This window comes from Callorhinus ursinus, unplaced genomic scaffold (assembly GCF_003265705.2).
Source record: "Callorhinus ursinus isolate GAN/ISIS: 27379988/994484 unplaced genomic scaffold, GSC_fseal_2.0 scaffold15, whole genome shotgun sequence".
NCBI lineage: Eukaryota > Metazoa > Chordata > Mammalia > Carnivora > Otariidae > Callorhinus > Callorhinus ursinus.
Window position 1 is genome coordinate 45004540 of NW_027397077.1, and position 11167 is coordinate 45015706.

The following is an 11167-nucleotide window of genomic DNA, read 5'->3' on the forward strand; positions in this document are numbered from 1 at the left end:
AGGCTGACCCAGAGTGAGCCTCCGGACTTGACTTGCAATGCTGGGAGGATGTCAGAACAAATGTAATACCAGAAGCCGCTGTCAGCCACTTTAGGACTCCAAGACAAGACTCAGTATTTGGTGACATCAATGAGTTGCTGAATGAGGCCTTGCCTCAAGCCCTCTGCTTGGTCTTCAGTTATATAGACCAATAAACTCTCTTCAGTGTTGAAACCACTAAGAGTCAGACTTACCAGTACTTAAAACTAAGAGCATCCTGATTATACCATTCACCTTGCCACAGTCTGCTAAGGTCCTTCCTTTCTCTGTGCACACTGATCCTGTCTTTGCCCATACTGTTTCTTCTGCCGGCAGCACCCTTCCTCCATTCTGCTACCCAACTAGTTCCCCTGTTTATGCCTCCTTCTCATTTGAGACAATTTAGACAGGCTTAAATGACTTAACCTCTGTGTTTAATTTCTAGTCTGTGAAATTGTCGTAACAGTATTTACCTATTTTCATTTTTCCTCATTCATGAAATTGGGACATTTGCTTTACAGAGCTATTGTTAAAAGAGGCAAATATATATAAGGTGCTCAGAACAGATCTATGTAAAGTTCTCAATTATTTCAAAACCAAAGACCCCATGATCTGCAGTCACATCTATTATGTGGCCTTACCCAAGCCTATGTAGTTAGCTGAGCCGGGCTCGGGGGCTTTGTAAAAGCTTTGTTGGCCTTAATTTTTTTTTCCCCCTAGAATTTTATTTATTTATTTGTGTGAGAGAGAGAACAAGCAGGGAGAGGGGCAGCGGTTAAGGGAGAAGCAGGCCCCCGCTGAGCAGGGAGCCTGATGCAGGGCTCAGTCCTAGGACCCTGAGATCATGACCTGAGCGGAAGGCAGACACTTAACCAAATGAGGGACCCAGGCGTTCCTCTGTTGGCTTTTAAATCACCAAATTTAAGATTTCCAGGCCTTACCCCCCTGGAATTCTATCTTTTTTTTTTTAAGATTTTATTTATTTTTTTGACAGAGACACAGCGAGAGAGGGAACACAAGCAGGGGGAGTGGGAGAGGGAGAAGCAGGCTTCCTGCCAAGCAGGGAGCCCGATGCGGGGCTCGATCCCAGGACCCCAGGATCACGACTGAGCCACCCAGGCGCCCCCCTATCTTGTTTCTTTTATCTCCACCCCATGGGTCTGGCTCCTGAGATTCGATAGCCAAATGAGTAAAGAAACAGACAATAGCGCTGCACTGCCTTTTCTTGTATGCCAACAGCCCCAACTTAAGCTGTGCTTCTTAGCCACCATGTAAATTTGAATAGCCTTTTGTACTGCTAAGATTTTCTGTACTTACGTTCCAGTATCAATCATATATCTTATTTATCTACGCATCCATAATTGTGACCTATCATTAGATCACATTACTAATCTACATAACAACTGTAATCTGACCAGCGGGCTGAATTTGGCCTACATGGTTGCTTTGACTTCCATCCTGTTTTAAGAATTGGAAAATCTGGGGCACCTGGGTGGCTCAGATGGTTGGGCGTGTGCCTCTGGCTCAGGTCACGATCTCAGGGTCCTAAGATTGAGCCCTGCATCGGGCTCCCTGCTCAGTGCAGAGCCTGCTTATCCCTCTCTCTCTGCCATTCCCCCCACTTGTGCTCACTGGCTCTCTGTCAAATAACATAAATAAAATCTTCAAAAAATAGTAACTGGAAAATCTCACACAGAAATCCTGATATGAGGCAACACTGAACCCACATTCCTGTACAGTAACTGTCAATACAGTTGAAAAACCCTGGGGCACCTGGGTGGCTGAGTCAGTTAAGCATCCAGCGCTTGATTTCAGGGTCATGAGTTCAAGCCCCTCATTGGGCTCCATGCTGGGTGTGGCGCCTACTTAAAAAAAAATGCAAGTGAAACATCCTAATGTTAGATCAGTACATGTTAAAATGTAGAAGTGGTTTTGGAACAGGGCAATGGACAGAGGCTGGGAGAATTATGGGGATGATAGAAAAAACCTAGAATGCCTTCTACAAATCGTTAGTACAAACGTGGATATTAACAACTCTGTTAGTGAGGACTCAGAAAGAAGTGAAGATCTCAACAGAGAAAATCTGTATCTTAGAGAATACATAAATAGAAACATGGACATCGAAAGCACTGCTGGTGAGGGCTCAGAAGGAATTGGGGAATGTTATCAGAAACTGGAAGAAAGGGGAATCCTTATATGGTAGAAACATAGCTGAGTTGTATCCTACACTTATGTGGAAGGTGGAATTTGTATACAACAAACTTAGATATTTAGCTCAGGGAGTTTTTTGGGTTTTTTCTTTTTTTTTTTTTAAGATTTTATTTATTTATTCATGAAAGACAGAGAGAGGCAGAGGGAGAAGCAGACTCCCAAGGAATAGGGAGCCCGACGAGGGACTCGATCCCAGGACCCTGGGATCATGACCTGAGCCGAAGGCAGACGCTTAACCATCTGAGTCTTATTTTTGATGCTTATAGTAAAATGCAAGAGCAAAGAGATAACCTCGGGAAGTACTGTTAAAACAGAACCTGAACTTGATCATTTGAGAAAATCTTAGCCTATGCACACTGCAAAAGATGCTAAAATTAGGAGATTCACTGGGATGTGCTCTGGAGAAAAAGCTAAGGGTGTGGTTGAACCACCTTTTTCTAATGCCTCAGAATGATCAAAAGGTCAGAATATTCATCCACAGAGCTAGGGTAAGAGATTAGGTGTGTGACTCATGAATCCTTTCAACCATTGCAGCAGAACCCAGGACAGAGATAGAATTATCCAGGAAAGTTCTGTGGAGGAGCCTCTTGTCTAATGAAGTGAATTCCCATGACAAATACAGAAGACCCACAAGGCAGAGAATTTTACACCTGCAGGAAGACTGCCAGCTTGGACTCTGAAGGACAGAAAAAGAACAAAATGAAAGAAGTCTCACATTCCCAAAATTTTTTTATTTTTTTTAAAGATTTTATTTATTTATTTGACAGAGAGAGACACAGCAAGAGAGGGAACACAAGCAGGGGAAGTGGGAGACGGAGAAGCAGGCTTCCCGCTGAGCAGGGAGCCCGATGTGGGGCTCAATCCCAGGACCCTGGGATCATGACCTGAGCTGAAGGCAGACACTTAACGACTGAGCCACCCAGGCGCCCCCCAAAATTTTATGAGCAGGAAACAACCTGATAAAACTACTCAGCTATATTGGGACGCTTGGGTGGCTCAGTTGATTAAGCATCTGCCTTCCGCTCAGGTCACGATCTCAAGGGTCCTGGGATGGAGTCCAGAATTGGGTTCCTTGCTCAGCTGGGAGCCTGCTTCTCCCTCTGCCTGCAGCTGCCCCTGCTTGTGCACACGTGCTCTCTCTCTCTGACAAAGTCTTTGGAAAAAAAAATACAAAAAACCCGGCTATAAACAAGTGCTACCCTTCATGAAAAAGGGAGGGTTAGGGGTGCCTGGGTGGCTCAGTCAGTTAAGCATCTGCCTTTGGCTTGGGTACTGACCCCAGGGTCCCGGGATCGAGCCCCATATTGGGCTCCCTGCTCAGCAGGGAGTCTGCTTCTCCCTCTCCCTCTGCTGCTCCCCCTGCTTCTGCTCATTCTCTCAAAAAAAAAAAAGATTGAAAGAAAGAAAAAAGGATGGCTCCTGGGAAGTCAGCTTGAGCCCGGAGAATATCCTCAGGTATTAAAACCTGATACTGTTTGCCCAGCTAGATTTTTATTTTTTTTAAAGATTTATTTATTTGAGAGAGAGTGCGCAAGTGAAGAAGCGAGCACAAGCAGATTGAGCCCCACCTCAGGCTCCCTGCTCAGCACGGGGTCTGCTTGAGATTCTTTCTCTCCCTCTCCTTCTGGCCCTGCCCCCATCCTCTAATAAGTAAGTAAAATCTTAAAAAAAAAAAAAGGCATTTGTAAAAGCCCATGAGTTCATAATTTTGCTAAGAAAAGTTAAAAGTGTACAAAAACTAGTTGCAAAGATATGAACATGAAGGAGTTCTGCTAAGGGAACTTGTTACACATAAAGTACTTACTAGGGGCGCCTGGGTGGCTCAGTTGGTTAAGCGACTGCCTTCGGCTCAGGTCATGATCCTGGAGTCCCCGGATCGAGTCCCGCATGGGGCTCCCTGCTCAGCAGTGAGTCTGCTTCTCCCTCGGACCCTCCCCCCTCTCATGCTCTATCTCATTCTCTCTCTCAAATAAATAAATAAAATCTTTAAAAAAAAGTACTTATTATATAGATGTATTCTTATATGTGTACTTTTCACCTGTGAAGAATTGAATAAAAATGTTGAATTAAAATTTTTCTGCCTTTGTGATTTTCTAATCATACACCTTCCTAATGATTTTAATTTTTTTAAAGTTTAAGTAACCTGTACACCCAAATAAAACCAGCTAAACAATCCAGAAAATTTATAAACTATGCAAAGAACAGAAAGGTCTGATCAACTACTGTGGCCTAATAAAAAAAAATATTGCAAGAACACTTTGTTTCTGGAAAAAAGCATCCAAACGTTTTTAAATGTGCTTGAAAGATAGGGATTGGGAGACCTATTCCCTAACGACCGACCATCCTAGGAGTAACTGTTACAAAAGAAAATTCAATCTTACTTGCAGCATCTCAGATTTTAATCACCTTTGGGCTTCTGTGTCCTAATCTAAGGTTAACCACAGCCCAAAATACCAGAAACTCCCATGCTGATAACCTGAGATGAGATGGCATCCTTTTTCTCTTGGGTCTGAGAGTGTTTACATTCAAGAACAAGTATAAAAATGTAATATGGTAGAATTATAAAATCCTGGGGCACCTGGCTGGCTCAATCGAAGGAGCATGCGACTCTTGATCTCAGGGTCATGAGTTCGAGCCCCATGTTGGGTGTACAGGTTACTTAAACTTTAAAAAAATTAAAATCATTAGGAAGATGTATGATTAGAAAATCACAAAGGCAGAAAAAAATTTTAAAGTTATTAGCAAAACTTTAAACCATTATATCTGTAGTGTTTCTGTTTCAAATTTTCAAAGCCAGATTACATTCCTAATCAAAGTTGAAATTTAGAACAAATTTGTAATCAAGATCAAAATGCCTAAGAAAAACTGATTTTCAAAATGTTCCTCAGGTTTAACAGAGTATGCATTACACAAGTTTAAAATAGTAGACTGCTCCTCCATGCACCAAAGCATTAGAGAATCTCTCAGTTAAGAGGAGCCAAGTAGCTGTTGTCCCCAGAGGGACATGGGCTCTTCTCCAGTTCTCTATAGCACCACCTCCTCCATTTCCCAGCTGACCAGCTTCATTCATATTACCATCTGCTGCCTTCCAAAGGCTCTGGAGTTAGTTGCATGCATTAAAGGTGTCCGTGAACTGGTTCAACCAGGCCTTATTTCAGACTTGCCAAACATACTGAGAGGTATTCCTCTCAGGTGGCATACAATCTGGTGGCACTGTAAGAAGTTTGCATAAAAACAGTAAGTACCATTTATTATTCCAGTAAGTGGTGGGCCCTTTACGAATAACGTCTCAGTAATCCATCACAGTGATCCAGCAAAATACAAGGTGTTTTGTTTTTTTTTTTCCCACTTTACAGATGAGGAAACTGGAGCTTAGAGCTACTTGCTATTTCAAATATAAGCTAAAAACTGGCTTGGAGCAGAGATTCCAGTGAATTCTGACACCACAAGCCTATATTGGTTGCATGATGCTACAGTCCCAAAATTGGGCAAGGCCCTGCAGCTAAAATCAGATTTTCGAGGCCCAGGCACTGCAGCACCAAAAGACCTTGCGTGAGAAAGTGCAAGATCACTTGGCCAGCATTTAGAAGTCACACACATTCATTCCTGGTATCTTCTATCCTGGGCTTGCGTTTTTAAGGATTTGAGGTCCTTTCACTAATTGTTCATGACTGAAGTATTGGTAGAGATCTGTTTATCATCCATGGCTGCTAAAACCATGTGGTGCAAGGCTGATGGAAGACTTTATAATCGAAAACACTGAAATCACCTGAGCCTACTAATCAAGCCTAGTATCACCAGAAGGCAATCTGACATTATGTACCTCCTGATGTGATGTAACAGGAAGTACACAGCACCCTCTATGATGTATCTAGCCTAAAAAAAAAAATAATCAAAATACAATCAAGCTTCTAGACCTGACTACCACTAAACTCTGGGAGATAAAACCATATGAAACAATACTACAAGGATACAATCAGCCAAATGCAGGTCATTAGGAATTCTTCAATTTGTTTTTTCCAAAAAGGATAGGCAACTTACAGATTTAAGAGACATTACCAAATGCTATGTATATGGAGCATTTGGATCCTGACCCAACAAGAAGAAATTAAAATGAAATCAAATGGAAATCTGGGTTTCCTCCATACATTACCATTTATCATTTTGTAAATATTTCAATTCCAAGGCATTTTTTGGTCTGATTCAGAAACCTGTTAATGAAGCAATTTTGTAGAAAGTCAATATAAACATGGCAGCTAGGATAATTGTGATAGAATTCTGAAATTTGGCACAAAAACCACTAGACTGAATTGACTTTCTCTTCCATTCACAATAGAGAATCAGCAAAGGTTTGGAAAGTCAATGACAAGTTTTTGCTTCTCTTTTAGCCCTCAGCTATACAGTTAAAAATTAAAAAACAAAAATCTTGCCTCTAAAATTTTTGTCCTACTCAGAAAAAAAAATCTGTGACTATAAGCTCTGACCTCTTGCCTTATCAATTCAGGTTCGCTGTGTGGAAACAGACAAGCAAACAGCCAGAGCTTGAAGAGAGAGTGTCATCTCATCTGTGTTACACCATAATTTGCACAAATATAGTTTCTAACTTTTCCAAATTAAAAATACCACCTGGAAGCACTGAATGAACTCCCATTCCTCTAAGGAGCTTTATACCTAAATCAGCTCCTAAGAGCTCCAATATATAAGATTGCCTCATAAATGGTAGGTGTGTCAACTAAGCATCAAACATCAAGTACATGTGCCTATTGCATGCATCTTTGTGGCCTGATCCAGGAAGTATAAATGTAGTAGGCAGAAGAACTGTTGTTCCCCATTCTTCCAGGAACTGTTCCCCCTATTCCATCCCACTTGCATCCACTTTAAGTTGAAGTCCCATTGTGATAACTCCTCTACAATGACTTTCATTATTGGGGGCACAAGAGGGCATGCTAACTGCAACTAAGAATATTTGAAATGAACCTAAGGGCAAAGGATGGTTACTCTGTGAAGGCAAAGCAATGCAGTAGCCACACTTAGGAAAGAAGTCCATCTCAGTCAAGTGGAAAAACTCACTGAATAATGACCTGTCTGCCATCAAATTTTTTTTGCGTAAGTTTGGTCACTTAGCAATGTTCTCTGGGGAGACAAGAGTAGTCAGGTTCTAGGCCCTGGCTGGTGGGCCATGCTGCAAAGTATCCTAAATTAAAACTTCAATGCTGAAAACCAAGAACCACAATAGCAGGGAGAAAAAAGACCAGGAAGGATCAAGACAAAAATGCACCCACACTACTCAACAGAATTGCGTTGATCTCCTCAGGCCCATTTAGGAAAGGATGTTTTTACAAGTGAAAGCAAAGCAGTCAGTCAAAAAAGGCTTGTTATTTTTAAGAAAACACTACCACCGTCCTTGCATTCGGGTATGTACCAGCTACCTTTGGAGGTAAAATACTGTAGCTTGCTATCAAAACATTTACTAAAAGATTACAGATAGCAGCTAAGTTCCTTGTAAAGGTTTGTTATGGGGTTGAAAATGGACAGATGTGAAGCAGTTATGTGTCATGAATGTTCTTTCCATTCTAAAGCAAGCAAGCAAGGATAATTACACACAAACCAATGTAATTAAGAGCATAAGCACAGGACTATATTCTCAAATTCCAACTGCACCACCGGGGCTATGACCTTGGTTACTTACACCAATGGTTTTCAATCCAGTGGTACCTGAGAATCATCTGGAAGCTTTTAAAATACTGATAGCTCAGAAACCGCCTAGACAAATTAGAGCCGAATGCCTGCATGTCTAATTCTAGAGGTTACTAGCTCCCAGCCATGAGGCTGTTGCTAAGATTCACACTTCTCCACTGCTTCAACAGTTACTCCCTCCTCACATCAAGCACACAAGACTCACAACAGTAGCCCCAATACTTCAAGTTACATACGGGAAATGCAATGTCTAATGCTTACTATGACATACCAGAGTCCACCACAAAAAACATACCCCAAATCTTTTAAAGAATTTTCAGTATCATGGAGGTTTAACTTAGACTATCACAACAAATACTAATATAAATTAAGGCAAACACATCCAAAATAGAAAGTAAGAGACAGATGGTAAAAGACAAATATGCACTAAAAACTTAATTCCTCCAAAATCTCAAGGTTTTACCTCTGGCACTTTAACTAGACAAGGTTACAAGTGCACCTGTACCAGAAAGCATAATCTAAATGTTTTCTGGAAGCCAGCTACCCCAAAGCCCTATGCTACATCATCAAAACCATGTGCAATTTTTCGCACATTGCAGTACAGTGCGGCAGTGGACTCCTAAAAGTAAAACCAGTGTCACTCCATTAACGCCATCACTGTGACTTTTCATTGCAGTACAGCACATTGGTTGTGTAGGGAATAGAATTCTTATCTGCTGTAGGGAAAGGAAAGAATCTTTTGTCTTTAAAGTGTCAAAGCAGGTGCACCTGGGTGGCTCCGTCAGTTAATTAAGCATCCGTCAGTTAATTAAGCATCTGACTCTTCATTTCGTCTCAGGTCATGATCTGGAGCTTTGTGCTCAGCGCGGGGAGTCTGCTTGAGATTCTCTGCCCCCCCACTCTCTCTCTAAAATCTTCAAAATAGTTTCAAAGATACTGAAATTAACATTAAAAAAATTTTTAATTTTTTGACAGAGAGAGAGACAGCAAGAGAGAGAACACAAGCAGGGGGGGTGGGAGAGGGAGAAGCAGGCTTCCCGCCGAGCAGGGAGCCCGATGCGGGGCTCGATCCCAGGACCCTGGGATCATGACCTGAGCCGAAGGCAGACGCTTAAAGACTGAGCCACCCAGGCACCTGAAATTAACATTTTTTTAAAGATTTTTTTTTAATTTATTTAACAGAGATAGAGTAAGAACACAAGTAGGCAGAGCGGCAGACAGAGGGAAAGGGAGCAGCAGGCTCTCCGCCGAGCAGGGAGCCCAATGCAGGGCTCGATCCCAGGACCCTGGGAACATGACCTGAGCCGAAGGCAGCCGCTTAACTGACTGAGCCACTCAGGCGCCCCTGAAATTAACATTTTAAAATATTACTTAATAGGGGTACTGTTGATCTTGGGGTCCTGAGTTCAAGCCCTGCATTGGGCTCCCTGCTCAGCAGGGAGTCTGCCTCTTCCCCTAGCTCATGTTCTCATGCACTCTCTCAAATAAAATCTTTATAAAAAAAAAAAACTAAATAATGTAGCTTTGCTTTGCATACCTAAGTTAGATGGAACATTTTTTTTTTGAAAGCCCATGCATGAGCAGGGGGTTGGGGGTGGGGCAGGGCACAGGGAGAGGGAGAGAATCTTTTTTTTTTAAATATTTATTTATTTGACAGAGAGAGAGAGAGACAGAGTGAGCACAAGCAGGGGGAGTGGCAGGCAGAGGCAGAGGGAGAAGCAGGCTCCCCACAGAGAAGGGGGAGCCCGATGCGGGACTCGATCCCGGGACTCCAGGATCATGACCTGAGCCGAAGGCAGTGGCTTAACCAACTGAGCCACCCAGGCGCCCCAGAGGGAGAGAATCTTAAGCAGGCTCCACGCCCAGTGTAGAGCAGGACCCAGTGTGGAGCAGGACACAGGGCTTGATCTCCCGACCCTGAGAACATGACCTATTTCTTTTTTAAATCTAAGCTCCAAAGCCCAATGTGGGGCTTGAACTCAGGACCCAGGATCAACAGTTGCATGCTCTACTGAGCCAGCCAGGCACCCTCAGAATGTATGGATTCTTCTTTTGACTACTCTATTAAATTCTTCAAAATAAGTTTGTAGGCAAGAGCTCCATCTGATCCACTCCATTTAGGTCATGTTGAAGCAGCTTCAAGAGGCTGAGAAACAGCTATTCTAGAAGTATGCAAAAAGGCAGCAAAACTGAACAGGGATGCAAAGATGAAAATGTTAGACAATGCAAAATTCATTGTACCACCTCCATTTATCTTTCCATCATCTCCTCGATCCTGCAGGGATAGAAATCTCAGCAAACCTTACAGCACAGGGGGATTGGTTTCTTACCCAAAAGCGGAGCGGCTAAACCCCAAATCAACCTCACATTTGACAGAACCATTCACCTATCAAGGCAATGCTTACTATCTGGAAAAAGGTTTTTAAAAAAGTTGCCCAAGGGGACACCTGGGTGGCTCATTTGGTTAAGCGCCTGCCTTCGGCTCAGGTCATGATCCTGGAGTCCCTGAATGGAGTCCCACATCGGGCTCCTCGCTCAGCAGGGAGCCTGCTTATCCCTCTGACCTTCTCCCCTCATGCTGTTTCTCTCTAGCTCTCAAATAAAAAGTTGCTTAAGGGCGCCTGGGTGGCTCAGTCGTTGGGCGTCTGCCTTCAGCTCAGGTCATGATCCTGGGGTCCTGGGATCGAGCCCCACATCGGGCTGCCTGCTCAGCAGGAAGCCTGCTTCTCCCTCTCCCACTCCCCCTGCTTGCATTCCCTCTCTTGCTGGGTCTTTCTCTGTCAAATAAATAAATAAAATCTTAAAAAAAAATTGCTTAAAACCAAGTCTTACAGGGTTCCTGGGTGGCTCAGTTGGTTGGGTGTCAAACTCCTGGTTTCAGCTTGGGCCATGTTCTCATCTCAGGGTCCTGAGATTAAGCCCAGTGTCAGGCTCCACGTTCAGTGGGAGTCTGAGGATTCTTTCCCTCTGTCCCCCTCCAATAAATAAAATAATCTTGAAAAAGTCTTACAACAAATCCTTAATTGCTACAGGAACTGCTCATTGGCTCTCAGCAATTAGCTTGGATTCCCTAGAATACACATATTTTCACATTGTACTTGCTCAGTCATCAAGGTCAATGCGACTAAATGCAACCTTATGAAAGAACACTTATGTAGCCTGTGAATAGGCCCTCAGTTATGTGTATCAAAGGGCTTGAAACAAAAGGCTGCTAGGTACTACAAATGCAGCACAAAGAACA